We start from the raw sequence: 27,678 nt of genomic DNA, 5'->3' as shown, positions 1-27,678 counted from the left end.
AGAATGGCAGAATGGATTAAGAATTCACCAACCAAGTTTCTGCTGCCTTCAGTAGACTCATCTAACACATAAGGACTCATAAACTTAAGGTGAATGGGGTGGAAAAAGATATTCCACACAAATGGACACCAAAAGCAAGCAGGAATAGCTATTCTTATATGAGACAAAACAAACTTTAAAGCAACAGCAGTTAAAAAAGACCAAGAGGGACATTATATAATAAAAGAATTAGTCCAACAGGAAAATATCACAATCCCAAATGTATATTTACCTAACACTGGAGCTCCCAACTTTATAAAACATTTACTACTAGACCTATGAAATGAGATAGACAGCAACAAAATAATAGTAGGGGACTTCAGTACTCCACTGACAGCACTAGACAGGTCATCAAGACAGAAAGTCAACAAAGAAAAATGGACTTAAACTGTACCCTAGAGAAAATGGACTTAACAGATATTTACAGAACATTCTACCCAACAACCGCAGAATAGACATTCTATTCATCAGTACATGGAACATTCTCCAAGATAGATCATATGATAGGCCACAAAACAAGGCTCAGTAAATTTAAGAAAATCAAAATTATGTCAAGTACTCTCTCAGACCGCAGTGGAATAAAACTGGAAATGAACTCCAAAAAGAGTGCTCAAAAGCATGCACGTACATGGAAATTAAATGACCTGCTCCTAAATGATCATTGGGTCAACAATGAAATCAAGATGAAAATTGAAAAATTCTTTGAACCAAACGATAATAGTGACACAACCTATCAAAACCTCTGGGATACAGCAAAAGCGGTGCTAAGAGAAAAGTTCATAACATTAAATGCCTACATCAAAAGGTCTGAAAGAGCACAAATAGACAATCTAAGGTCACACCTCTTGGAACTGGAGAAACAAGAACAATCCAAACCAAAATCCAGCAGTAGAAAAGAAATAATCAAGATCAGAGCAGAACGAAACAAAATTGAAACAAAAAATACAAAAGATAAATGAAATAAAAAGCTAGTTCCTTGAAAAGATAAATAAAATTGATAGACCATTAGTGAGATTAACCAAGAAAAGAAGAGGGAAGATCCATATAAGTTAAATTAGAAATAAAACAGGAAATATTACAACCGATACCACAGAAATACAAAAGATCATTCAAGGCTACCATGAACACCTTTATGCACATAAACTAGAAAACCTGCAAGAGACAGATAAATTCCTGGAAATATACAACCCTCCTAGATTAAACCAGGAATAAATAGAAACTCTGTACAGACCAATAACAAGCAGCAAGATTGAAATGGTAATAAAAAAATTACCAACAAAAAAAGTCCAGGACCAGATGGATTCACAACTGAATTCTATCAGACATTTAAAGAAGAATTGGGGCCAATCCTATTGACACTACTCCACAAGATAGAGAAAGAGGGAATTCCCTAAATCATTCTGTGAAGCCAGTATCACCCTAATACTGAAACCAGGGAAGGACATGACGAAAAGAGAAAACTACAGACAAATATTCCTGATGAACATAGATTCAAAAATCCTCAGCAAAATACTAGTAAATCGAATCCAATGGCATATCAAAAAGATAACCCACCGTGATCAAATGGGTTTCATGCCAGGGTTGCAGGGATGGCTTAACACACGTAAGTCAATAAATGTGATACACCACATAATAGAATTAAAAACGAAAATCACATGATCATCTCAGTAGATGCAGAATAAGCATTTGACAAAATTGAGCATCTCTTTATGATTAAAACCCTCAGCAAAATCAACATAGAGGGGACATATCTTAAGGTAATAAAAGTCATCTACGACAAACCCACAGCCAAAATTATACACGAATTCAAAGATTCTCGCAAAGATGAAGGAGTCAGGAAACAGCACCTTGGAGCTACACTGGAGCGCGATCTATGCTGCAGATTGAGTTCCCCAAGACAGGGAGTCTAGTGTGCAAGAAATCTTCCTAGAACTGTGCTCAGGCTAAACACATCTGGGGACTGTGCATTGAATTCAGTTGCAATGACCTCACACAAAGGCCTTCATTGACCCCACAGGGAGTATTGGAGCAGAAACAGATATTTAGAGTTGTCTCAAATTGTGCCAAGGGGTCCAGGCCTTTATACCCCAGCAGTCATGGGACATGGGCTGCTCTCTCGGGAAGAAGGCATGATCTCAGGTGGTGCAGCAATCCTTAAGCTAGGGCATGGCCTAGAAAAGGACTCAGCTAGGAATTGTTAGCTGTGGATACTCCCAGAAGCTAGGGGATGAGTGCCTTTGTCTTAGAGGAGGGCCTCTCTCCAGCGCGCAACACAATACCCCCTGCAGTCCACCCCTTGCTCCATGCAGACCTGTCTGCCACCGACAGGCTCTGGAAGCAGCTCCTACAGAATTCTGTTGGGCTTCCTTTCTGAGGAAAACTCTAGGATAGCGGGATGAAGTGCATTGACAGCCACTGGAGCTGTTTTTCAGGCAATAATTCACCAACTCCCCCTTCCAAGAGCCATTTCAGACCCCCCTTACCCTAAGCTGGCACTTCTTTTTGTTGCAGTAATTGCTTGATAAGGTGACCCTGAGCCTCCTCCCTGAAGGGTCTGAGCCTCTGGTCACCATGGCCTTCTTGAACCATAGCGGCTGCACTTGTTCATTTACTGTAAAAATGGAATGAGGATGTATAAAAATATGCCCAGGCGGATCATCTCTGTGTCAACTATATTTTCCCTGCCTGCAGTGTAACAGTGGCCCTATGTCTACCTGTGGATCAGAAACAATTGCCCCTGCAAAACCCCCCTCCTTCCCTGGTCGTCTCATCCAGATGTATGTCTGTATGTGTATGTATAGTTGTATTATTGCGGTAAGGTAAACACAACCTAGGATTGACCATTTTAACCATTTATAAGGCACAGTTCTGCAGCATTAAGAAATTCCAGTATTGTGGGACCATCACCACCATCCATCTCCAGAACATTTTTGTCTTCCCCAGCTGAAACTCTGTACCCATTAAACACTTACTACCCCTTCCTGGCACCCCACAACCCTTGGAAATCTCCATCCTGCTTTCCATCTCTGAGTTTGACTACTCTGTATTTTATGTAAGTGGAATCATACAGCATTTGTATTTTCTTGGTGGGCTCTTGACCCCGGAGTCTAAAGGGACACAGGTGGGACCCTGTCTGTGTCCTCTGGCAGAAGTTTCCCATTTGGGAACTAGTACATCTGCAGATCCTAGAGTTACAGGTACAGAAACTACGTATTCCTCAAGTTTTCAGACATAATGGTAAGTGTTGTCATTCTACTTCCACCCTTTGGTTTCTGGACCCATGTATGTAATTTACTAACCCAAATCTAATAAATAATCAATTGTTTAAGAGGATACCATGTCCCAGGGAACGATACCCTATCCATTCAGGTCACCATCTCCACACTGGTGAATCAGTGGCGTCTTCAATAAGCCATTTCATTACTCTCTCAGGCTAGGGGTTTCTGGGTGGCAGGTATGCAACAGGACCAGTGGATTTCATGGTCATATACTGGCACCTTTTTACTGTAAAGTAGGGTTTTTTGCTGCAAAGTAGGGCAATATTATTCCAGATCCTGTGTCAGTGGGAACAAGCATTCCAGAAAGTCCTCAGATGTTAGTGCCAGCTAACTGCCCTTAGGCAAGAAAGGGTGTATCTTGAGCACATACCAATTTTAGTCAAGATGAATTGTGCCTTCCAAGCTCAAAAGACCATCGAGTGGCTGGTTAGAGTCCTCAAGGGATGGCGCCATATCAGGGTCTCAGTATCTGTCTCTCTTGAAGGCAGGCTGGATGTTCAGCAGCAGCAGTAGCTAGATTAGCCTTGGTGCACGGGAGCTCATGCCAGCAGGTCCAGGCATAGCCTCCCACCTTGCCACCACGGCTGCCCATTCATGTGCCTGTTACTCCTGAACATGAATGGCAGATGGCTGAGGCTGGCTGGTGTCAACCGGCCAAGTGATTCTCATTGGTAGTTTGGAACCTCTTCCCAGGTTGGCTCTCTGCTGGTGATAAATATGTGGTGCAAAGATCTGCACACTTTGTGCCCACTCTGAGGGCCTTCCATTTGTCTCTTTCCCGGATCTTCTTATTCTCAATCTGCTGCGTATTTTCTTCCAGCCCAATCAACCAACCAAACCATTTGCCACACAGATAGCCCATGAGCCTACATATATTCCAAATTCCAGTCCCTTCTCTATCCACACAAAGTGGATGACTCATATTGGGAAGATTTCTCTTTATTGCTACAGCGGGGACAAGAATGACTTTATTTTAAATGCTAATCCACGTGACTAACCCTTAGTCTGGGAATGCGTCCCTCCCCCAGAAGGTCTAGTGGATGTGTGACTCTTTAGGTAGGAACACCTCTTCGTTGTAAGTGCCATGATGCCATAGCCACCTACATATTCCTTCTGTGGCGCATACAGTTTTCCCCAAGATATAAGCCCTGGATCTGGGGAATTGTGGTGTGAAGATGTATCTGTCTTGTGGCCACCCAAGATTACACTTCTGTCTGTCATTTCCTTCAATAAACCTCCTGATATTGACAACCTGGATCAGTTACTGTTCAGGACTACCTGTGATGGGGGAACCGTAGTGCAGCTGCAATCCATTTTCTGCTTGCACCCACATATCAAGCCAATCACGTATGAACCAAGCTCAGTCTTTGTTCTCCATGAGCTGGCAGCCTCAAGCAGCCATAGGTGTGAGCTGAAAGGGTGGCACCCTGACTGCAACAGTCATGAATAACACAGAGCTCTGGGCTATCTGCTCTGAGAGTTTCCTTGTACCTTGTGACCAGTTGGTGCCTGATCCTGGAGGTATCACTTCCATGTCGTGATGGAATCCTCCTAGGCCCACCTGACCTATGACTCAGTGAATCTGGCAGAAGCCAGCTTCTATGAGCAATTCTGGGAGCACTGTCATTGTCTCATGGCCAGCTCTCTGTGTTTATCAGGAGCCACTAACATGTTAGGAGTTCTTTTGAAAAAAGCATATAGCTCTACACCGCAGACAGCATGGATGTGCCCTAAACCCTCGGGGTCTATATGTGATTCTCCTACTGGGACTTGCCATAAACTCTACATACTTTCCATCACATCAGAGATATTACCATAGTGATGTGTGCAGGGTTGTATGGCCCTGGAAGCAGAACCACTTATACTAAAGTCTGCAGCTGCCACCCAGCCCGTTTGTGCTCTAGAAACCACACAAAGGTGGCAGGTTGGCTGGTTGGTTGGTTGGTTTTTAATCAACCAATGTATGGGTTAGAGTAGCATTAGTATAAGGTAATTTGCCTCCAGAATCTGAAGAGATCTGCCAGGAATTGTGTTTCCTTCCTAGAAGTGAGAGTTGCAAGATATAAATGTGTCCTCTGTGGTGCAAATGGCCCAGCGTGTCTCAGGCTGCTGGACCGCTGAAATCCTCACTGACATGGTGCCCTGGCATGCATGTGTATGATCAAATCATCCAATGTACTTGCCACTTCTTGCTCATCTAGTCCCATTAACAATATGCTTTTCAAGCATTTACTGGTAATTGGGATTTCCTCATTTGTGAAATGCCTGCCCAAGGGTTTGTCCCATTTTTCTAATGGGTCACTTGCCTTTTCTTATTGATTTGTTGGAGTTGTTTCTACATGAGTCATTTGTCAGTTGTATTTGTTGCAAATAGTTTCTCTATTTTGTGCCTTATCTTTATTTTATTTATGTTATTTTTATTTTTTAAGAGATAGGTTCCTGCCATCTTGCCCAGCCCAGTCTCAAACTCTTGGGTGCAAGTGATCCTCCTTCCTTGGCCTCCCAAAGGGCTGGGATTATAGATATGACCTACTGTGACTGGCCTGTTCCTTATCTTTGTACTCTGTTTATGCTGTGAACAGATGTTCTCAATTTAATATGGTCAAACGTATTAATTTTTTTCTTTATGGTTAGTGACTTTGGTACCTTGTTAAAGAAAAAAACATTTCCCTACAATGAGATTATAATTTCCTACGTTATTTTCATTTAACAGCTTTATTATTTGCCCATTGCATTTATGTATGTAATTCTCCGGAGGTTGCTTTTTGTATAAAGACCCACTTTCTTTTTTGGTATGGATACCTACCCGTCATAGTGCCAATTATTCACGGGACTGTCCTTCCCCCTTTTTCCCAGCACCACCTTATCACAGATCAGATGTTCTGATGTCAAGTGTGAGGCTGTGACTGGGATTTCAATTCTGTTTTAGTCTTGTGCTAATTCCACTCTATCTTAATTATTGCAGTTAATAAGTCTTGATGGCTGCAAGAGATAATTTCTCTACCTTCAAGAGTGTCTTGGTAAGTCTTGGTTCTTTGCATAGAATAAACTTGTCAAGTCCCCTCCCCCCTCAAAAAACTGTTACAATTTTAATTAAATTTTAATTGAATCTGTACACAATTTACATCTTTGCAATATTGAGTCTCTAAGTCCATGAAGAAAGCATGTCTCTTGATTTATGAACTTTTCTTTAATGTCACTCAATAAAGTATAATTTCCTCCCTATCTTTTATTAGGTTATTTCTAATTACATGCTTTTGTTTTTGCTGCTCTTGAGTGTGTCTATTTAACATTTAATTTTTTACTGTTGTGCCTCATCAGGAAATTAAAATTGATCTCTGCATGTTAATTTTGCATCCAGTAAGCTGACTGAACTCTGTGGTTGTTTTTGTTTGCTTGGTTTTTAAAATTTATTGAAGTTTGACAATCATATAGGAACATGTACCACTCATAAGTGTAGTGTTTGGTGACTTTCCCAGAGTGACCCTGCTGTGTAATTGGCATGCACGTCAAGAAACAGAACATTCCTTAACACCCAGAAGCCTTCGTGCGTCTCTGCAGTCATCCCTACCATTTCCCACACATGTAATCAGTCTCGTTACTTCCTTCAGCAGGGATTGGTTTCACCTGTTATTGGCTAGATTTAAATGGAGCCACGCAGTACACACCCTTTTGTGTCTTGTTTCTTTCACTCATGTTGTGTGAACAAAGAGGTGAAAACTTGGGCGTGGTTCATGGATGTTTGGGAGAAGGAAGCTGGCAGGAGCAGATTACTGCTGCGTCACAGCCCCACTCAGGGCACACTGAAGGGCAACGGTGAAGAGAAACGCTCCTGGTAAGCAGAATTCAAACAGTGCACCTGATCACCAACATCATGGGAAAGGAAAAGGGGCCTGAAACAAGGATAAACACGGTATTGGGCAATTTCAAATAGTTTAGCTGGTTAGTTAAGGGCCTGGAAGAATTAAAATTGGAAAAAAAAGCAAGAATGTCCAGGAAGGAGACATATGGATGGACCCATGAGAGTAGGAACACAGAAAGCAAGGAAGCCCCAAACCATCTGGTGGATTGGATGACTTGTTCAGAGGAGGCATCCTGCTTCTCCTCCAGCCGACCCTCGTGGTTGCACAGGGAGCATATGGCGTGAGTGTCTGTAGAGGTGGGAAGAGGGTCTCTGTGTGGGGGAGCCTATGGCGTGAGTGTCTGTAGTGGTGGGAAGAGGGTCTCTGTGTGGGGGAGCCTATGGCGTGGGTGTCTGTTAGAGGTGGGAGAGGGTCTCTGTGTGGGGGAGCATATGGCGTGTGTCTGTAGCGGTGGGAAGAGGGTCTCTGTGTGGGGGAGCGTATGGCGTGTCTGTAGCAGTGGGAAGAGGGTCTCTGTGTGGGGGAGCCTATGGTGCGGTGTCTGTAGAGTGGGAAGAGGGTCTCTGTGTGGGGGAGCCTATGGCGTGGGTATCTGTAGTGGTGGGAAGAGGGTCTCTGTGTGGGGGAGTGTATGGCATGTCTGTAGTGGTGGGAAGAGGGTCTCTGTTTGGGCCTTACAGCATGGGTTCCCTGCCCCCCAGGCTGATCTCGTGACTGCCACTGCGGAATGCTCATCAGCAGCAGAGAGGGATACTGAATCTTCACTGTGTACCAGCCCCCAAGGAGACCAAACCACCATGCCGTGTCGAGCTGATTACATTGGACACTTTTAACTGAGAGGGGGTATTGACACATATTCCAGACATGCCTTCCCTACTGTGGTGCCTTGGCCAGCACTACCCAATTTTCATCGAGTGCCAGAGTTATCATCATGGGACACTGAGTGAGATCTCTTTGCATCAAGGATTTCTCCTTATGCCCAAGGATGTGTGACAGGGGGAATAACATTGTCACATCACCCGGACCCTGCTGCCAAGACAGAATGTTGGAATGACCTCTGCTGTGGCTGAACTGTGTCCTCCCAAGAGTAATATGTTGAAGTCCTAATCTCCAGTAACTCAAAATGTGACTATATTTGGAGACAGAGCCTTTAAAGAGATAATTAAGATAAAATGAGGTCATTTGGGTGGGCCCTAATACCAAATGATTGGTGTTCTTATAAGGAGGCAATTAGGGTACAGACAACACTCCTAGATGGAAGGTGACCATGTGAGGACACAGTGAGAAGGCAGCCACCTGCAAGCCAAGGAGAGAGGAGTCAGAAGAAACGAACCCTGCTTACACCCTGAGGTTGGACTCCAGCCTCCATACTGTGAGAAAATTAACTTCTATTGTTTAAGCCATCCAGCCTGGTATTTTGTTATGACAGCCCTAGCACACTAATACAGCCTCTTAAAAGTGCTGCTGACACACAAGCTTCGAATGATATCCAGTGGAGTTGGGACTCTGACCTTCGAGGTGGGGACTGTACATAGAACCAATAGTCAGGATTTGGGGTTGGATGTTCAGTAGGTAGCAGGCATGGCACAGGACCCAGCAGTGGAAGCAGGGATGTTCCTTCTCATGGTTAGATCCAGAGACCCACTCGGGGAATTGGTGCTCCCCATGCTGAAACTTCAGGCTCAGCTGCACTACAGCCCAGGAGGGAGATGCTTGCCCCAGAAAGAGGTAGAGGTTCTGCCAAACTTAAAGCTATGACTGCTCTCTGGTCATTTGGCGCTCCTCATACCAGTAGACCATTAGGCAAAAAAATGACTTCCTATACATGTAGGGTCTTATTGACTCTGATTATCACATGGAAAAAAAAGTCACCGGTACAAAACTGGGCTGGAAGGAGTATATCTGGAAGTTAGGATATTCACCAGGGAAACTGTTATTGCTGAATATTCATTAATAACCACAAATGTGCAACTGCAGCAACCTTAGTCTCACAAGGACTTGGTAATCAGGGGTGAATATTGGGTTTTTCTGCCAAGTAAGCAACGTAATTAGCACCAATGCTGACCAAAGGTGAGGGGATTTAGGATGAGTGGTGAAGGGCGGAAATGATGAGTATCACCTCTGGCTTTAACACTAGATTGCCACAGTAGGGACTATAGCTAGTCCCACTAACCCACCCACCCACCCACCCACCCTCCCTTCCTTCTTTCTTTCCATCCTTCTCTCCTACCCTCCCTCCTTCCTTCCCTTCTTCCTTCCTTCCCTCCCTCTCTCCTTCCCTCTTTCCTTCCTTCCCTCCCTCTCTCCTTCCCTCTTTCCTTCCTTCCCTCCCTCTCTCCTTCCCTCTTTCCTTCCTTCTCTCCCTCCCTCCTTCCTTCCTTTCTCCTCCTTTCTCCCTCCCTCCCTTCCTCCCTCCCTCCCTCCCTTCCCTTCCTTCTTCCTTCCAAGAAATCACTTCAAAAAACTAAGGATGAGGCAAAATGAACTTACTGGAGAGTGTGTGAATGGACTGAAGTGATGCAAGAGGTGCAGCAGAGGACATCGATGCCTGCCCATAGTTCTTGGACCTTATCATGCCAATTTACAGATGGACACAAAATATGATCAGTGAAAGAAACCAGTCACAAAAGACCACATATTACAGCTAAGCCTTGAACAACAAGGGTTTGAAATGTGCATGTCCACTGATAAGTGGATTTTTTTCTATACGAGTTGCACTGAGTGTGCTGCCTCTCCTGCCTCCCCTCCTCCACTCTCCCGCCTCTGTCACCCCTGAGACAGCAAGACCAGCCCCTCCTCTTCCTCCTCCTCTTCAGCCTACTCACTTTCACTTATGAATGGTAAATGTATTTTCTCTTCCTGATGAGTTTCTTAATAGCATTTTCTTTTCTCTAGTTTATTGTATAATACAGTATCTAATACATACAACATTCCAAGTACATGTTAATCAACTGTTTATGTTATCTGTAAGGCTTCCAGTCAACAGTAGGCTATTAGTAGTTAAGTCTTTGGAGAGTCCAAAGTTATATGAAGATTTTCAACTGTGCGAAAGGTTGGCTTCCCTAACCCCGTGTTGTTCAAGGGCCAGCTGCATATGATTGTATTTCTGTGAAGTGTTCAGAATGGGCAAACACATAGAGACAGAAAGTAGATTAGTGGGACAGGGAAAGGGGAGTGACTGTTTAATGCTTAATTGTTTCTGGGGTGATGAAAATGTTCTGAAATTGATGGTGATGGTTGTAGAACATTGTGGATATATGTGAAAACACTGAGTTGTACACCTTCAAATGGTTAAGACGGTGAATTTTATGTTATGTGAATTTTATCTTAACAAAAATGTCTATCCCATGAGGTTTTGGTAGAATTTGCTCATCTCTTCCTGGAGATTTTTGACATGTTATTTTTAAATTTTTTCAAGGCCTTTGATCTACTGAAGTTCTCTATACTTGAGACAATTTTGGTAACCTGTTTACTTAGATTTCTCCACATAAATGCTTGGTTCCTTTGTCTTATGGAAAACACGAATCTGTTGATGGTTTTCTATTCCATTCCACTGTGTTTTGGGCTACCCACAAACTGGCTAATATTATGGGTTTGTAATATGTCAATGCTTGAATATGATGTTTTGGGTTTTGTAATTTAATCTGTAGTTTTAGGTCCAAATTATTTTAAAAATTGTGTATCTTCTTTAAAGATTTAATATTTACCTTTTATTTTAGAACTAGTTACAATAATTATATATTAGTGTATACATTTTTCATTCCACAGCTTGCCGTTCTTGTTTCATATGTTTCCTGCTGCTAATTGTTCAGTTTGGTTCTCAAGACAGTTTTTAAGGGAGATGTAAGCATTGTTTCATAATTCTCATTTAACTTTGTCTCCAACATTTGCACAGAAGACAGTTATTAAATTCATGGCCTATCAGTCTTCTCCTCTCTAAAAGTCCATAGAAAATATTCTCTGTGCCTTGGCATTTATTGCTATAGGAGGAGGAATATGAGGCCAGCTTAATCCTCTAAAGGAAACTGCTTGTTTTCTGCCTTACTTTCTCAGGGTGCAATCCTTATCATTCTCATTCGGACTCTTCCAGGATGGATGTCTATCTTTACACAATTTTTCCTTTGCATATGGTGCATCATCTTAACTGACGCATAGAGATGTAGCTTCCTATGTGGAAAGTGTTCTTCTAATATCTAGATATCTTGATTTACATCCATATATAATTCCATACACATTATATACATCATTTTTGCTTATTGCTTCTGTCGCATTTCTTCTCGGATTTCTGAAGGAACACCAGTTTTTTCCAAACATTGGCTCTCTTTTCTGTACATCGTCTGTCATTTTCCCACTTGTTTTCATCTTTTCAGTCATTTCATATGCATTCTTGGGAAACTTTATTTTTCACATGACTGATTTGATTTTTTGCAGCATAATTACTTTTTTTAATCTAATATTGCCAAATTTTCATTTAAGTTGCTTCTCTCCTTATGATTTTTCTTCTCTTCTTTAATGGTAATGGCCTGCTCTAGGGTGGAGTCCCAATCCCCACCCTCTGATATTCACATTCTTGTATGATCCCCTCTCCTTGAGTGTGGGTGGGACCTCTGTCTTTTGTATAGCCAACAGAGTATGGCGAAGGGGCTGGGGTTTTGCTCCATGATATGCTATGTTCTAGAAGACTCTGGCTGGCTAGCCGACTTGCTCTAGAAACTCTTCTTGCTGGCTTGATGAAGTAGGTGCCCCGTGTGGCGAACAGCTGTGGGCAGCATCTAGGAACTGTAGGCGTCCTCAAGAGCCACAGGCAGCCTCTAGGAGCTGAAAGTGGCCTCAGGCACACAGTTGGATGAACGCAGGGACCTCCATTCTGCAACCACAGGAAAACGAATGCCACTAACAACCTGAGTGTGGGAGCGAATGCTTCCCCATTTGCGCCTCAAGTGAGAATGCCGCCAGCTGACATCATGATGGCTGTCTAGTGAGTGCTGAAGCAGAGGACCCAGCTAAGCCTGATTCCTGATGCTTCCAAAATGCAAGACAGTAAATGGGTGTTGCTTTAAGCCGTGAATCTGGGAGCAATTTGTTATGGAGCAATGGATAACCAATACATTAATAGAGGATAAAATATCTTTAGGATACCAAGAAATTGTTGATATATTCTTCTGGATCTTGACAGAGATAACTTTCAGAGATACGTTCTTTTCTAGAGATTCCTAGATGATCCCCCATTTATTTTTTTCTGAAATACTAGCTTTTCCATGGATTCCATGTAGGTTACTCTCCACTTTTCCATCCTAGGATTTGTAGGCGCTGTCTAGGTGTTGAAAAGATGGGACTGGAAATGGGAGAAAGGAACCACTGTCTGTCATTTTCACATAGCAATGCAGTACAGAGAGATAACTCTACTTGGTCTGTGCAAGCTCTAAAAATTTGAGGCTGATGGAGGGAGGGCAGGAATAGAATTGGTGTGGAAAGGACAATAATAGGGGCATGGATTGAGGAAGGGGACACAGACATACAGCTGACTTTTTTTTTTTTTTAAGAGATGGGGTCTCATTCTGTTGCCCAGGCTAGAATGCAGTGGCATAATCCTAGCTCATTGCAGACTTGACCTCCTGGGCTGAAGCAATCCTCCTGTCTCAGCCTTCCAAATAGCTAGGACTACTGGTGCACACCACCACACCTGGCTAATATATAGCTGATTTATGCAAGTGTAGACGGTGCTTCAGCTGTGGCTGAGGGAAGTTATTCTGTGCTATCCTACAAGAGATAGACAGCACTGAAAGATGATCAGCAGATAGGAGGCAAATAGAGAACCTGCTCACTGCAGCTTGGCAAGAGTTTAGAATGTTACAGAATGAACGAGGGACCAAACAAAAATGACCCAAAGAATCTGCACAGGGGCCGGGCACAGTGGCTCATGCCTGTAATCCCAGCACTTTGGGAGGCTGAGATGGGCAAATCACGAGGTCAGGAGATCGAGACCATCCTGGCTAACATGGTGAAACCCTGTCTCTACTAAAAATACAAAAAAATTAGCTGGATGTGGTGGCAGGTGCCTGTAGTCCCAGCTACTCGGGAGGCTGAGGCAGGAGAATGGTGTGAACCCGGGAGGTGGAGCTTGCAGTGAGCTGAGATCACGCCACTGCACTCCAGGCTGGGTGACAGAGTGAGACTCCATCTTAAAAAAAAAAAAAAAAAAAATCAGCACAGGTCTATCACCTGTCCACAGGAAAACCATTAATTAGACCTAAGTGCACATTTACAAAAACGTATAAGCAAGTCATTATTGTGTGCAAACCTAAGCTGCATGGCAATAGCGCTTTGGCTTCAGATGAAAAGGCCTGGATATCAGGGGGAGCAGGTTAGATGTGAGGGTCTTGGAGAGTAGAATGAAGCAAAGCCCTCTGCTGACACTCCCAGTGGGCAGGCACCTCCTCCTCTCATTTCTGGGTAAGGTCCTGGATACATATAATTGCACTATGGGGTTCTTTTTTTTTGGGGGGGGGAACAGAGTCTCCCTCTGTCTCCCAGGCTGGAGTGCAGAGGCACAATCTCGGCTCACTGCAACCTCCACCTCCCGGGTTCAAGCAATTCTCCTGCCTCAGCCTCCCAAGTAACTGGGACTACAGGCACACGCCACCATGCCTGATTAATTTTTGTAGTTTTAGTAGAGATGGGATTTCACCATATTGGCCAGGCTGGTCTTGAACTCCTGACCTTGTGATCCGCCTGCCTTGGCTTCCCAAAATGCTGGGATTACAGGCGTAAGCCACTGCGCCCGGCCACACTATGGGGTTCTTAAAGAAACCTAAACTAGCATAAGTTTGATTCCTTCTATTAATTCTATTCTCCAGAACTTGGGCCAGTTGCTACAGGTACTTCAGTTTCAGAAAACAAACACTTTCAGCTTTTCCAAGTGGTCTGTTTCTGATGGACTGTCCTTAGGTAGGATGTGCTGAATTCTGGCCAAGATTTTTCTCAGGCAAGCTTCGTCTTTGTTATTATTATCATGAACACCATGCACAGTCTGACATTAGGTGGCCTGTCTCATGTTGTTAATGTTAACCTTGCCCCCCCCTGATTTTCTCAGCATTTTGGTTAGAAGTTAAAGAAAAATGGTTTGAGGATGTTAGTTGGCTGTCTAGCATCCTCAAACCATTTTCCCTTCTTTATACCCAGCAGCTGAGTTATAGGACTCAGCTGCCTTCTTTATACCATTGATGGTCCTTAAACCAGAACCATCAATGGTATAAAGAAATCAGCTGAGTCCTATTACTGATTCTAATCTGGTTTATTGGAATGATTTAAAGGGATGGGCAGATATATAGATACAGTGTGAACACCGTGATTTCTATCATGTTTGGGTGCTGAATCTTTACAAGCACATACATAGATTCCTCCAGTGTCCTGATAAGAATGCCAGGGTAGCTCAGGGAGATGGATAGGAATGGGCAACAGCTGTTGGAGGCCCAAGCCACTGAGCTCGGAGGAGAAGATACTTGATTGGCCTTTAATAGACTTCTTTTGGAAAAAAGTGAAGGCTACACAGGCAAGGTTTGTATCATATGGCTTCATGGAGCTAGTGAGTGAGATGTTATGAAGAGCAGAAGCCTTTGACAGAATTGCAGCCAAAAAGATAAAAATGTAGGCCATGGTGGTTAATTTTATGTCTTAACTTGGCTGGATCACTGTACCCAGATATTTGGTCAGACATTATTCCAGATGTTTCTGTAAGGATATATTTAAAATGGGACTAACATTTAAATCAGTAGGCTTTGAGGAAGCCAATTCCCCTCCATTATGTGTGCAACCTTCATCCAGTCAGTTGAAGAAGGGCTTAAGAGAAAATCGACCGCCCTCTGAGAAAAGGGAATTCTGTCAGCAGGTGGCCTTCAGACTTGAACTGCAGAATCAGATCTTCCCTTAAAATACATCTCTTTAGGCTGGGCACAGCGGCTCATGCCTATAATCCCAGTACTTTGGGAAGCCATGGTGGGAGGGATTGCTTGAGCCCATCCAAGACCAGTGTGGGCAACACAGTGAGACCCCATCTCTAAAAAAAATTATTAAAAAATAATTAAAAATTACTAAAAAAACTATATGTGAATGTGCATGTGCACACATTGTGTTAAGGCTCTCCAGAGAAACAGAACCGATACGATGTGCAGAGAGATCTATTTTGAGGAATTTGCTCACGAGATTGTGGAGGCTAGCAAGTCCAGCATCTGTAGAGTGGGCCAGCAGGCTGGAGACCAAGAAAGAGGCACTGCTGCAGTTAAAGCCGGCAGCCATCTGCTACAGAAGCGTGTTTTGTTTGGGGGATATCAGCCTTTGTTTCATTCAGGCCTTCAGCTGCTCAGATGAGCACCCCCCTGCCCCGCATTATGGAGAGAAGTCTGCTTTACTCCATGTTCACCCATTGAAACATCAGTCTCATCCAAAAACACCCTCACGGGAATATCCAGAATAACATTTGACCAAATATCTGAGCATCCTGGTCCAGCCAAGCTGACATGTGAAATTATCCACCACATGCATCCCATTGCTCCTGTTTCCCTGGAGACCACTAACACACTGACCAATAGCTTTGGTTTCTGGCAATGGGCTTGAAAGTTTGAATGACAGAATCACTCATCAAAACATGGTTAGTAAGCTTATAAACTAAGAGTGCTAATTAATATAGAATTGCATAGAGGATAAAGTGTGTTCGCTTTGTGCATATGTTTAAGGACCCTGAGTATTTGTCTCCATTATTAATTATACTCACCCCATCACTAGGGACCAACTAACATGCGCCAGGGCCTGGGACTATGATGAGGACAAGGCAAATGCCTGCCTTCATGGAACTCACATTCTTCTTTCTGTTGTGATCTTACATGTTGAAATAGGTGTCTGTTCCTCTTTCCTTCAAGTGTGCTGTGATTTATAATAGTGTTTCCTTCTCCCATCTCAGCTTTATCGAGGTACAAGCAAAGATTGTGTATATTTACAGTGCATAGTGGGAAGTTTTGATATATGCACGCACTGTGAAACGGTTACCACAGTCAAAGTCATTAACATCCATCACCTACATAGTTGTTGGTTTTTCTTGTGGTGAGAACATTTCTGTCTTAACAATTTCAAGTATACAATAATACATTATTATTGACAGCACCGTCTCGTACATAGGTCTCCAGAACACACTCATCTTATCTGACTGAGACTATGCACCCTTTGACCAACCTCTCCCCATGCCCCATGCCTCCGACCCCTGGCGACCACCATTGTACTCTGCACTTTGACCTCTTTGAAACAAGTAATTCTTTCAAAGAACTCCTGCACTGGGCAGCATTGGAAAAGGTGTTGCTAGTTAACTAACTGACGTGTAGCAGAATGAGTTGCATTATCTATTAGGAAATATGGAGATTGTAGACAGGAGGTATTTCTTCTACTTCCTAAGGTCTGAAATGTTCCTAGATATTTACCTCGAATGTCATTTTAATTTTCTGAACATAGTCCAGTTACATGTCGCTGCATAATGCTGGGGACAGCAAGTAGATGGCTAAGACAGGAGAGCCGTTACCCGTGGAAGAGAGATCTCTGTTTTCTGTACTAAAGGGCAACGACATTCCCTCTATTAGATGTGGGCTCTCTTCCTTTCCTTGCTTTGATGTTTCTTTTTCTTTATTCATTCCCCCTTTGGTTAATTTTCAGAAAAACCGTATCTCCAAATATGTAAACTGAATAAACTGGTGTCCTATATTTGAGATGAAAGTTATTTTTCGTCTTGTAAGCTTGTACATTTTCTCCATTGCTGTGTAACTAATGCCCCCTGGATTCAGCGGCTTCAAACAGCACACTTTGATCCATTCACAGTCCCTGTGGCTCAGGAGTCCAGGCGTGGCCTAGCAGCATCCTCTGGCCCACCTTCTCCACAAGGCTGCAGTCAAGGCTGTGGCCAGGGCGGCGGTCATCTCACAGCTGAACGTGGGGGATCGGGGGACGCATTCACGTCCAAGCTCACTCATGGGACTGCTGACAGTTCTCTGGTCCTCTCTGGCTGGTCCAGGGACATCATTTCATTGTCATGCGGGTCTCCCCGGAGGCCACTCACACCCCAGGTGGAAGCCACATTCTTTTGTAAGAGTGACCCCTTACTCTGCCATATTCCGTTCGTTAGAAATGAGTCACTAGGTCTAGCCCACACTGGGGGAAGATCTCCCACAGCAGCGTGGCTCCCAGGAGAAAGGGGAGAGTGGGAGCTCACTGAGAAGCAGCCTACCACGTTTGTTATTATTTTCAATGCCTAACAAACCATCGGTCCCTGTCAATTCTTCAATTTCAAATATTTTCCCTTAATCACCCCTTACTTTCCATTTCACTGCCAACACCTCGATCTCTGTCTTCCTCACAAGGCAGATTAGTAACAACTTCCGTAACTCGCCATGAGCCCCGCAGGGCCCTCGTTCCCCGCTGCTCGTTATTATTCCTGAAACGCCCAGTACCACTTCCTGTTCTTACTCATTTATTTATTTATTTGGAACCCTTCAGGAATTTGCGTGCCATCCTTGCACGGGGGCCCTGCTAATCTTCCCTGTACCGTTCTAATTTTAGTACATGCGCTGCCGAAGCGAGCACGCTTCCTGGTCTTGTTCACGAGCCTTCAACGCTCGTTGTTGCCCGCTTCCAATTGTGGGTCACGTTCCTTCCGGTTTGCGCCTTCGGCCCAGCTGGGCGGGGCTTCGCTGTGTTACCTTCTCAACATGGCGAGCTTGCTGGACGTCACTTCGCCTTTGCCTTTTCCGCTCCGGACTCTGCTCACCGACCTTCTCAGTAGAGCCGGCCCTGCTCACCACCGCACCCACATGTCCTGTTGTGCTTCATTCCCACAGGCTGCATAAGGTAACATTTACATTTGTTCTGGCTGCTTGACTGCTTTTAATTTCCCTGTCGATGCTTTTCTTCAACTAGGCTGAAATCCGTGTAACTTCCTATATTTCTGTGCATATGCGGCATCTAACAATATTGAGCACATAGTTCCTCAAATACTTGTGGCTTCAGGTGAAAATAGAGCTCTGTGCTTCCTAGCTGCCTAAGCCAAAAAAAAAAAAAAAAAAAAAAAAAAGAAAAAAGCTAGGAAGGAGAGATAACATAAAAGCCAAAAGAAGGACTATTTTGAGGCCGGGCAAGGTGGCTCACGCTTGTAATCCCAGCACTTTGGGAGGCCAAGGCAGGTGGATCACCTGAGGTCAGGAGTTCAAGACCAGCCTGGCCAACTTGGCGAAACCCCATCTCTACTAAAAAATACAAAAAATTAGCCGGGCGTGGTGGTGGGTGCCTGTAATACCAGCGACTTGGGAGGCTGAGGCAAGAGAATCGCTTGAACCCAGGAGGCGGAGGTTGCAGTGAGCCGAGATGGTGCCATTGCACTCCAGTCTGGACAGCAGAGAGAGATTCCGTCTCAAAAAAAAAAAAAAAGGACTGTTTTGAGGTATTTCCTAATAATTCTATCTCAAAATGTACAGAGACGGACATACTACGATTGTTTTTAGTAATCCCACGTTTTTCTATTATTTCTTCTTTTTAGTCATTCTGTTTCTATGACAGACATAGAGAATGATATCTCAGTGAGATGATTTTGTCCCCAAAGAGATATTTGGCAGTATCTGAAGACATTTTTGGTTTTCACAGCTAGGGGGAGAGAGGGTTACTCCAGGGACCTAGTGGGTAGAGGCCACGGACACTACAACGTATAGAATAGCCTCCAACAACAAATAATTACTTGGCCCTAAATGTCAATAATGCGGAGACTGGAAACCCAGCTTTATCTCGAGCACAGGAGTGGTGTAGCAAAGTCAGGGCGAACCTGGATTCTGAAGTCACAGTGCTTGTGTTCACATCCCAGCGGTGCCATTCACTAGCTGTGGGACCTTGGACAAGTTACTTAGCATCCAGGTTTCCTCATGTGTAAGTGATCGGAGTAATAGTACTCACCATTAAGTGTTGTTGGGAGGATTAGATGAGTTAATAGTTGTAGAGGCCTTCAAGCAGTGTCTGGAACATAATAAGAGCCATCGCAAGTGTTTGTGGAGTGAAAACCCCTTTGCAGGAGTTCTGTGTGATGTAAATGGAAGAAATCATGCCTTCCAATGATCTCCCCTAGTCGATGGAGTCGAAAACCTGAGCAGAATCTCATGGGCAGAGTGTAGCCTTAATTGGCTGCATCAATCCCTTGTGGCTGAATGACAAATTCATTGTTATTACCTTTGGTCCTCACCACCGTCTGCAAGTTAGAAATTGTAGCTAGTTTTAATTCAGCGTTAGTGTGCCAACTGAACATTCTGGCATTTCTCTAAGGGGATCTAATTTGACGATGTAAAAAAGGAGGTGAACCAGCTCTTTTAAATAAGAGCAGGCTTGCAGGTGACTAACATGCTCATTAGATTTCAGACCAGGAGAGCCACCCATTGTTAGTTACAGCAACCAGGTCCAGCACAATGGAGAGACCACTTAGAGGTGCCCACACCATCAGGACAGGAGCTATGCAGAACAAAGACACTCCGTTCTGAAAGGGACCATGTTATGTGGCTTGCTCCAGATTTTTAATTTACAAAGCAAGTGTGTGTGTGTGTGTGTGTGTGTGTGTGTGTGTGTGTGTGTTCAAATCACTCATTGGGTTAACTTGACATCTGAATTGCAATCCTGCAGTGTGCTTTTGCAAGTAGATGAATTTCCCCTGCATCAGAACAGAATTTTCTTAGGTGTAGGTTTTACGTTATGATTCTTTTTGGGAGTTGCAATCATAGGAAAATTAGGAGGACTAAATCAAAAAGTGTTTTAAAAAGTAGATAACTTTCATCACTTGATAATACATACATCTGGTTACATCTTAGTCTTTCCTAATTCAACTTAAGAATGAAGCTTGTAAAAGTGATTGGCAACTGGCTGCCTCTGCTTTGCATTTAAGTCTCCATGCTAGAAGACAGGATGGGTACATAATTGACAAATAATTAATTTGCTTCTTAATTATTTACGTCAGTTTCCCACTGTCCTGTAGAAACACAGGGAGACTCTGGGAGCAGCTAAAATATGTATTTTTAGGGTCTCCTTATGATTATGCTAACAAGTCGTATGATGTCCAGAGCAAACATTAGCCAGGTGTGGCGGCTCACACCCATAATCCCAGCACTTTGGGAGGTTGAGGTGGGAGGATCGCTTGAGCCCAGCAGTTCGAGACCCTGTCTCACAAAAATTAAAAAAAAACTAAAACCATTAATTGGGATTTCAGATAACAAAACATAATTTAAGGAAAAACAATAGCACAATACTAAAAACCTGTAATATTGTTCTCTAAGAAGTGACATTGGTTGGTTATAAGCAAGTTTGGGTTTGAAGCATGTGAGCTCGTGGTATTAGTTAAAATTTCATGTCCCCTTCAATGCCCTTCCACGCAAGACTCCTTTGAGACCTTCATTGCAGGTTCTATGAAAAGAAAATATTGTTTGCAGCAGAATAGCAAAATGAATGCTGTGCACATAATTTTAGTGCTTGTTTCAGATTTAAATTATAGTTATTTGTGTATTTTATTCATGTTTCTTTATGTGAACAAAAATAAAATTATTCCACACTAGTTCCAATATAATTATATAATTTGTTAATTCCAGTAAAAGTAATGGCCCGTGTTTGAGAATGAAATCTTAGCGAGGTGAAACTATGAGTCTCTCTGATAGTCTAATTTTCTAGTTCATAATTTTTCTCCATGAAAAGCTAAAACTTAAAAAAAATCCAACTCTTTTTTCATGGAAAACATATAAATTTTTAACATTTGAAAAAGAAGAAATACAGGCATATGATTGAAATTTCAAGTGTAATAGGAGTGTTGCCAGGAAAAGGTGTTCCAATCCAGACCCCAAGTAAGGGTTCTTGGATCTTGTGCAGGAAAGAATTCAAGGTGAGTCGCAGAGTGCAGTGAGGAGACAGAGTTTACCGAAACCTACCCAGATACAAAGTAGGGCATCCTCAGAAAGCAAGAGGAGGAACCCCTCATCTTGGTCTTAAGTTTTTCTTATATAGGGGTCTTATCTATGTCCAAGCTAAGCTACATTATGTCTCCACGCCAGCGGGCTGACAGTGTGACAAACTTTATTCCTCGTTGGTTTAAAGAAAGCTGTCCTTGGTATTTTAGTGCACAAGCACACCACAGCATGACTATAATTATCTTTAAAAGCATATATTGTTATGTACTATTGGGATATTGGGACATTTTGCTGTCATAAGAGTTTGTCCTTGCAGGCATTAGGCGTTTTTCTCAGCTATTAACATCCTATGACCACGGGTGGTGACATGGTTTGGCTGTGTCCCACCTATGTATCCCCACCCAAATCTCATCTTGAACTGTAGTTCCCATAATCACCACGTGTCATGGTAGGGACCCAGTGGGAGGTAATCGAATTGTGGGGGCGGTAACCTCCATGCTGTTCTCGTGATAATGAGTGAGTTCTCACGAGATCTGATGGCTTTATGAGGGGTTTTCTCCCACTTCACACTTCTCCTTGCTGCCACCATGTGCAGAAGGACGTGTTTGCTTCCCCTTCTGCCATGATTCTATGTTTTCTGAGGCCTCCCCACCCCTGTGGAACTGGGAGTCAATTAAACCTCTTTCTTTTATGAATTATCCAGTCTAGGGTATGTCTTTATTAACAGCATGAGAAGAGGCTAATACAGGTGGTAACTGGCAAGGAATGTGCCTCATTAGGTTTAAGATGGAGTTGATTTTAAAGTGGTGTCACCCTGACTCTCTCAGGCTCCTGTTTCCCTAACAGGAGGGTATGCATTCATAGGTAATGTTAAATATCCGTTGTGTCACTTGAGCAATCTTGAAGATCTTTCCCTATCAACATAGACAGCTACTGTATTTTCCAGTGAACACCTACCTTTTTCATTATATGGATATTCCATGATTTTAAACCAATCGTCTACAAACAAAAATTTAGATTTTTTCTGGTTTTTACAATGACTAAAAATGACACAGTGACTTTGCTTGTACATATTCCTTTCCTAGTTGCGAGTGTATGTGTAAGATAAATGTGTTGAAGTAAAATGGTATTTGAATTGAAAATGATAGTTTTATTCAACATTATATTCAAGTTTCTAGTTTTACACCTTTGCCCACACATCAATCTTTTCAACTGTTGATGATGCGATCTGCAAAGAGGTATTAATGGCAAAAACCACAATTACTTTTGCACCAACTGAATACATTGTTTTCATTTTTCTAAATTTACACAGAATCCTTCCACATATTAATTAGCCATTTTCATGCCTTTTAATTTTCTGTTGAATTTTACCTCTCTAAATTAACACTTTTCTGTCATGTGTTTCAAATTTGAAAGAAATGTTATGTTTTGCTTTATTTTCTGTCTTGTCTGTCCTCCATATCTTTTCCTTTCAATGTCTTTAATCTTTGTCTTCTTCCTCTTTGCTAGTATTTCAGGTCTTCCCTCACTGACACTGACTTGCTGGCAGCTGATGGTTCTGTTCCTGGATGTTTCTGATGGTGTTTTGTCCTTCCTTTGCTTTCTTTACTCTCCAATTTCTCTTTTGACCTATTTTATCTTTAATTTTTGTTTGATTCCATGTTCTATTTAATTTCTTCTAGAGCACAAAACATGTTGAATATGTAATTCTTTGCCCCTTTGTATGTTTCTTCCTGAATGTTTTTAAGTGCTAATTTGTAGATGATATTCCCTCCTGCAATGTGTTCACATATATACTATAAACAAGGACTGTCTTGTCCTGCTAGTGCTTTAAACCCAGCAGCACAGCAAAATCGCCTTGGAAGAATATTTATTTATTGATTGAGACGAGATCTTGCTATGTTGCTCAGGCTGGTCCCAAACTCCTGGCCTCCAGTCATCTTCCCACTTCATCCTCCCAAAGTGCTGGGATTACAAGCGTGAGCCATCATGCCCAGCCACCTGGGAAGAGTTTTAAAAATGCCAGTATCCAGGGTCCATTCCAAACCTCAACCTGATCGGGCGTCGCCTGTAGCTGAGTTCCCTCTAGGGACTGAAGCACGGAGAGGTTTGAGAAGTTTGCCTTGGCACTGTGGCTATGCTACTACCTTGCCAGCCCCATAGTGCCATGACACCGTGCAGGTAAACCTTGTGTTGTTCATTTGCAGTTTAGTTTTATGGATATGTTTTCATTTTTTGGGGGGAAATACTTAGAAAAGGAGTATCTCTCTGGCTTGTATGATAAGAGTATTTTTAACTTAATAATAAACTGCTTATTTTGCTCCCCCAAATTATTATATCATTTTACACCTCATTTTGTTTAGCACAAGTTTACAAAGATTTTTCTTTTTTCATTCTAGAAGATTTTATAATTTTAGGCGTGATATTATGCCTGGTGTCTATTTTGAGCTAAATTTTGGATATAGTGCAAGGTTAAGTCCGTGTAAATTTTGGAATCATCTTTGCTATTTTCTACCAAAAAAAAGCCTTACTTGGATTTCCATTGAACCTATAGCTCACTTTGGGAAGAACTAAAAGTTTAGCCATATTGAGTCTTCCTATTCATGACATAGTAGTTTGCTTTATTTTTTATGTGTGCTTTAATTTCCATCATCAATATTCTGTAATTTTCACAATATTTTTTACACATTTTTGTTAGATTTATCTCCAAATATTTCATGCTTTTGATACTAGGGTAAATGATGTTTCCTAAAATTTGAATTTCCAATTGTTCATTGCTAGTATATAAAAAGACATTTGATTTTTATATATTGGCCTTAAGTTCTACAACCTTGTTAGATTCACTTACTCCAATAGCATTTAAAAAAGATTATTTGGAATTTTTATGCAGTCAGGTAATGAATGTAGTTTTGTTTTTTTAAGTCTGTGTGCCTTTTTTTTCTGTCTATTGCCTTATTTTACTGTTTAAGATTTTAAATACATTTTACATAGAAGTGATGAGAGTTGATCTTTTTGTCCTGTGCTAATCATGGTTATTTTAAAATTCCTGTTTGATTGTTTTAGCATCTTGTTCATCTCTGGGCCTTATTCTGTTGATTGCTTTATCCCTTGATGGTAACTTGGATGTTTTCTTTCTTTACACATCATACATATATGTATTTTTTTAAATTGACCATCAGACATTGTGTGTAGAAGAACAATAGTAATAAAGGGACTTTTAAAATGTTTTATGTACAGAAACAGGCATACTTCTTCTGCCAGGCCACTTGTGTGGAAGTTTGGTTTGAGTTGGGTTTGGGTTTTGTTGCTGCTATAATTACAGTTAGTTCAAACTTTAAGTTCTTCCAGTTGTGGGCTCTGATACCTTGTATTAGTGAAGGCCCTGGCGTGCTGGAGAGTTTTTCTCAATGTTACTGTTTCACCTTCATCTTTTGGCAGATCCTGAATGCCCGTACTACAAAAGATGTCTCTCTTTTCATTCGATTCCTCCCTCCCAAGAGTAAACAACTGTTGCTGCTTATTTTCCCGTGAAAGACTTGAGGTGTGGAAGAGGCATTTTTTAATTTCCCTGGTCCAGCCTCATTCTTAGGCTATCCCTGTTAGCCTGGACCTCACGTATGGGGTTTTCTCAGTATTTCTGCCTTTGTCTCATAGTCAAACTCTGCTTGTATCTGTGGATCTGTGGGGGTTCTTTGGAGAAAGCTTCCTGCTCTTGGCTCACTGGTAGCAGACCTCTGTTTTATATTGGTGCATGATCCAGGGGCAGATGGCTTTTGCTTTTAACCACCCTACCACAAACAAACAAACAACAGAAGATCTTTTCACAAGCCTTGGGGGACAAAAGGATTGCCTGCCCACCCACAGTGGCCTCATGCTTTTGTGTTGTATGAAAGAAAGTTCCAGAAAGGAGGTGGGGATCTACGTCTGTGTGCTGCCACATGAAGCTCTCTCTCTCTCTGCTTTTCTGCTGTGTACCATTCTTCTCTATGGGCACCCAGTGGAGGCCCATTGGGAAGACCCTGGGAATGCAGACCCCTCATGGGTGTGGCTCTGTCCACACTAATGCAAGGCAACAATTCTAAAGGGGGGTAACATCAGCCCCAGCACTTTGGGAAGCTGAAGAGGATTGTTTGACATCAGGAGCTTGAGGCCAGCCTGCAACAGAGTGAGACCTCGTCTCTACAAAATTAAACAGGTTAGTTGGGCATGATGGTGTGCACCTGTAGTCCTAGCTACTTGGGAGGCTGAAGTGGGAGGATCACTTGAGCCCAGGAGGTTGAGGCTGCACTGAGCAGTGATCAATTGTGCCACTGCATTCCAGCCTGGGCAACAGAGCAAGACTCTGTCTATAAAAATAAATAAATAAAAATAAAAATAGGTGATATTCATTTTGTACTTATGACAGTTACTATTCAAAGGCTTTATCTGTATTGGCTCATTTAATTCTCACAGTAACCATATGGATTAGGCGTTATTGTCATCAATTCCCTGTCTGGAGTTAGGCCAAACCGCAGGTTAAGGGCACAGTTCTTTATAAGACTGCCTTCACGGCAGACACCAGCTGCAAGTTTGGAGGCCTCCGGAGCCACCCTAACTCCTAACCAGCTGGCTACCAATTCAGGGGTCCCTACAGACTCCCTGAGGTTCAACAATTTTCTAGAACAGCTCACAGAACTCAGGAAGGCACTGTACTTATGATGGCAGTTTTATTGCAGTAAAAGGATGTGATTCAAAAGCAGTGAAAGGGAGAGATGCATAGAAGGGGATCTGTGAGGGTTCTAGCTGTGAAGCTGCCCTTGTCCTCAGGACATGCTACCCTTCCGGCACTTCAGTGTATGGCAATGCACAGAGGAAATTGCCAACCAGGGAAGCTCCCCTGAGTTCTTGTGAGTTTTATTGGGGTTTCATTACATAGGCATGATTCATCGAATCATTGCCCATGTGTCTCAGTCTTTGGCCCCTCTCCTTCTCAGAGGTCAGGCCACGAAAATATGGTTCAAAGCCCTTGACCCCTTAATCACATGGTTGGTCTTTCTGTCTTGACCAGCCTCCATTCCAAGTCATCGTGTTCACATAAACTATCAAGTGTGGTCCAAGGAGCCCCCCATGAATAACGAAGATACTCCTAGAGCATGGGAAATGGCAGGGCTTTAGAGGTTACTTTCCAAAACCTGGGGACAAAGGCCAGCCAGATTCTTAATAATGCACTTCCCAGATGAGGAAATGGAGTCACAGAGCTATGCAGTAATTTACCTAAGGCACTCTTCTAGCAAACAGTAGAACTGTGATTCAGTCCACACCATCTGGCTTTAGAGTGTGTGCTCGTAAGTGGCACAGCCTCCAGTGAAGGCGGAGAATAAGTAAAATGGAGAAATATAGGTTCTCAGTTTTCTGACTTGCTCCAAATAGGGAGGTGAAAATTTCATTAACTAGAGTAGGACAGATAATAGGAGAAGGACTGGGAGGAAACATAATGAGCTCAGTTCCCGAGCCTTTTGAGTTTGAGAAGCCCGTCATATAGCTGAGTGTGCAAGAGAACGTCTCCAGGCTGGAGACGGATGTCAGTTTCATCAGGTTTTCAAGCAGTGAACACGCTCAAGGAAGCCTCTAGAAAGAGAAGGGAAGAGGGTGTAAATGACAAAGTCCTGTGGAACACAAATATTTCAAAGATAGTTGGGGAAATGGAGGAGTGAAAAAAACTAAAACTAAGTAGGAGTGATAGGAGAAGTCTCAGGGGAGTGTGGGTCCTACAAGCCACATGGGAGAACAGTATTAAGAACTAAATGCCAAAGAGAGTTGATCTGCCTTAAAGACCTCCCTCCTCTGCACCCATGGTTTCCCATTATTTCTCCATCCTGGCGTTTGTTATGCTGTAATTTAATTGGTTATTATTATTATTATTATTTTATAGACAAGGTCTCACTGTCTCGCCCAGGCTGGAGTGCAGTAGCATGATCATGGCTCACTGCAACCTCAAACTCCCCAGCTCAAATGATCCTCCTGTTTAAGCCTCCCAAATAGCTGGACCACAGACATGCGCCACCACGCCTGGCTAATTTTTTTTTTATTTTGCAGCGTTGAGCTCTCCCTGTGTTACCCAGGTTGATCTGTAATTGATTATCTTCTTGCTTTCTTTACCACAGACTGTGTGCTCCATAAGGGTAAAGGCCATTTGTATCTTGTTCGTTGTCGTATCGCCAATGCCAGCTCGGTGGTGGAAGTGGTGGCTGCTTCCTAACTATAAACCCTCCATAATGAGGGAACGAAAAATGGGTTTAGCTGCTAGAAGATTATTTACAACAGTTGCAAAAGAGCTTCAGGAAACTATGGGGGCTGAAAATATAATTTTATAATAATGCATAAAATAAGCATGTAGGTAAAGATGGTGAATTAAATATTTAAGGAGAAAATGGTTGGAAGTAAACATAGACACAGGATGGAGAAAGAAGGATTTATTAAGAAAGGTTTATGGGGAGGCCTAGGGCAAACAATCCAGAAGAGAGGAGAAAAAGGGTTAATGGGTTGAGTATGATCCTGGAG

The 27,678-nt window shown here is 42.7% G+C and overlaps 1 long non-coding RNA gene and 1 other non-coding gene across 2 annotated transcripts in view; one reads left to right on the top strand and one right to left on the bottom strand.

Moving 5' to 3' along the window:
* Nucleotides 1–17,693: 17,693 nt before the first annotated feature.
* LOC115836118 lies at nt 17,694–17,800 on the bottom strand. The gene has a single exon (XR_004031118.1). It is a non-coding gene; the product is annotated as a U6 spliceosomal RNA (small nuclear RNA).
* Nucleotides 17,801–17,850: 50 nt separating this feature from the next.
* The window catches only part of LOC105740072, an 82,196-nt gene continuing 72,368 nt past the window's right edge, over nt 17,851–27,678 (top strand). The window contains exon 1 of the long non-coding RNA XR_001116065.2: nt 17,851–18,064. This is a non-coding gene — a long non-coding RNA (uncharacterized LOC105740072). The remainder of the gene's footprint in view (nt 18,065–27,678) is intronic.

This window comes from Nomascus leucogenys, chromosome 7b, assembly GCF_006542625.1.
Source record: "Nomascus leucogenys isolate Asia chromosome 7b, Asia_NLE_v1, whole genome shotgun sequence".
Taxonomy (NCBI): domain Eukaryota; kingdom Metazoa; phylum Chordata; class Mammalia; order Primates; family Hylobatidae; genus Nomascus; species Nomascus leucogenys.
This window is presented reverse-complemented; position numbering and strand designations above follow the sequence as displayed.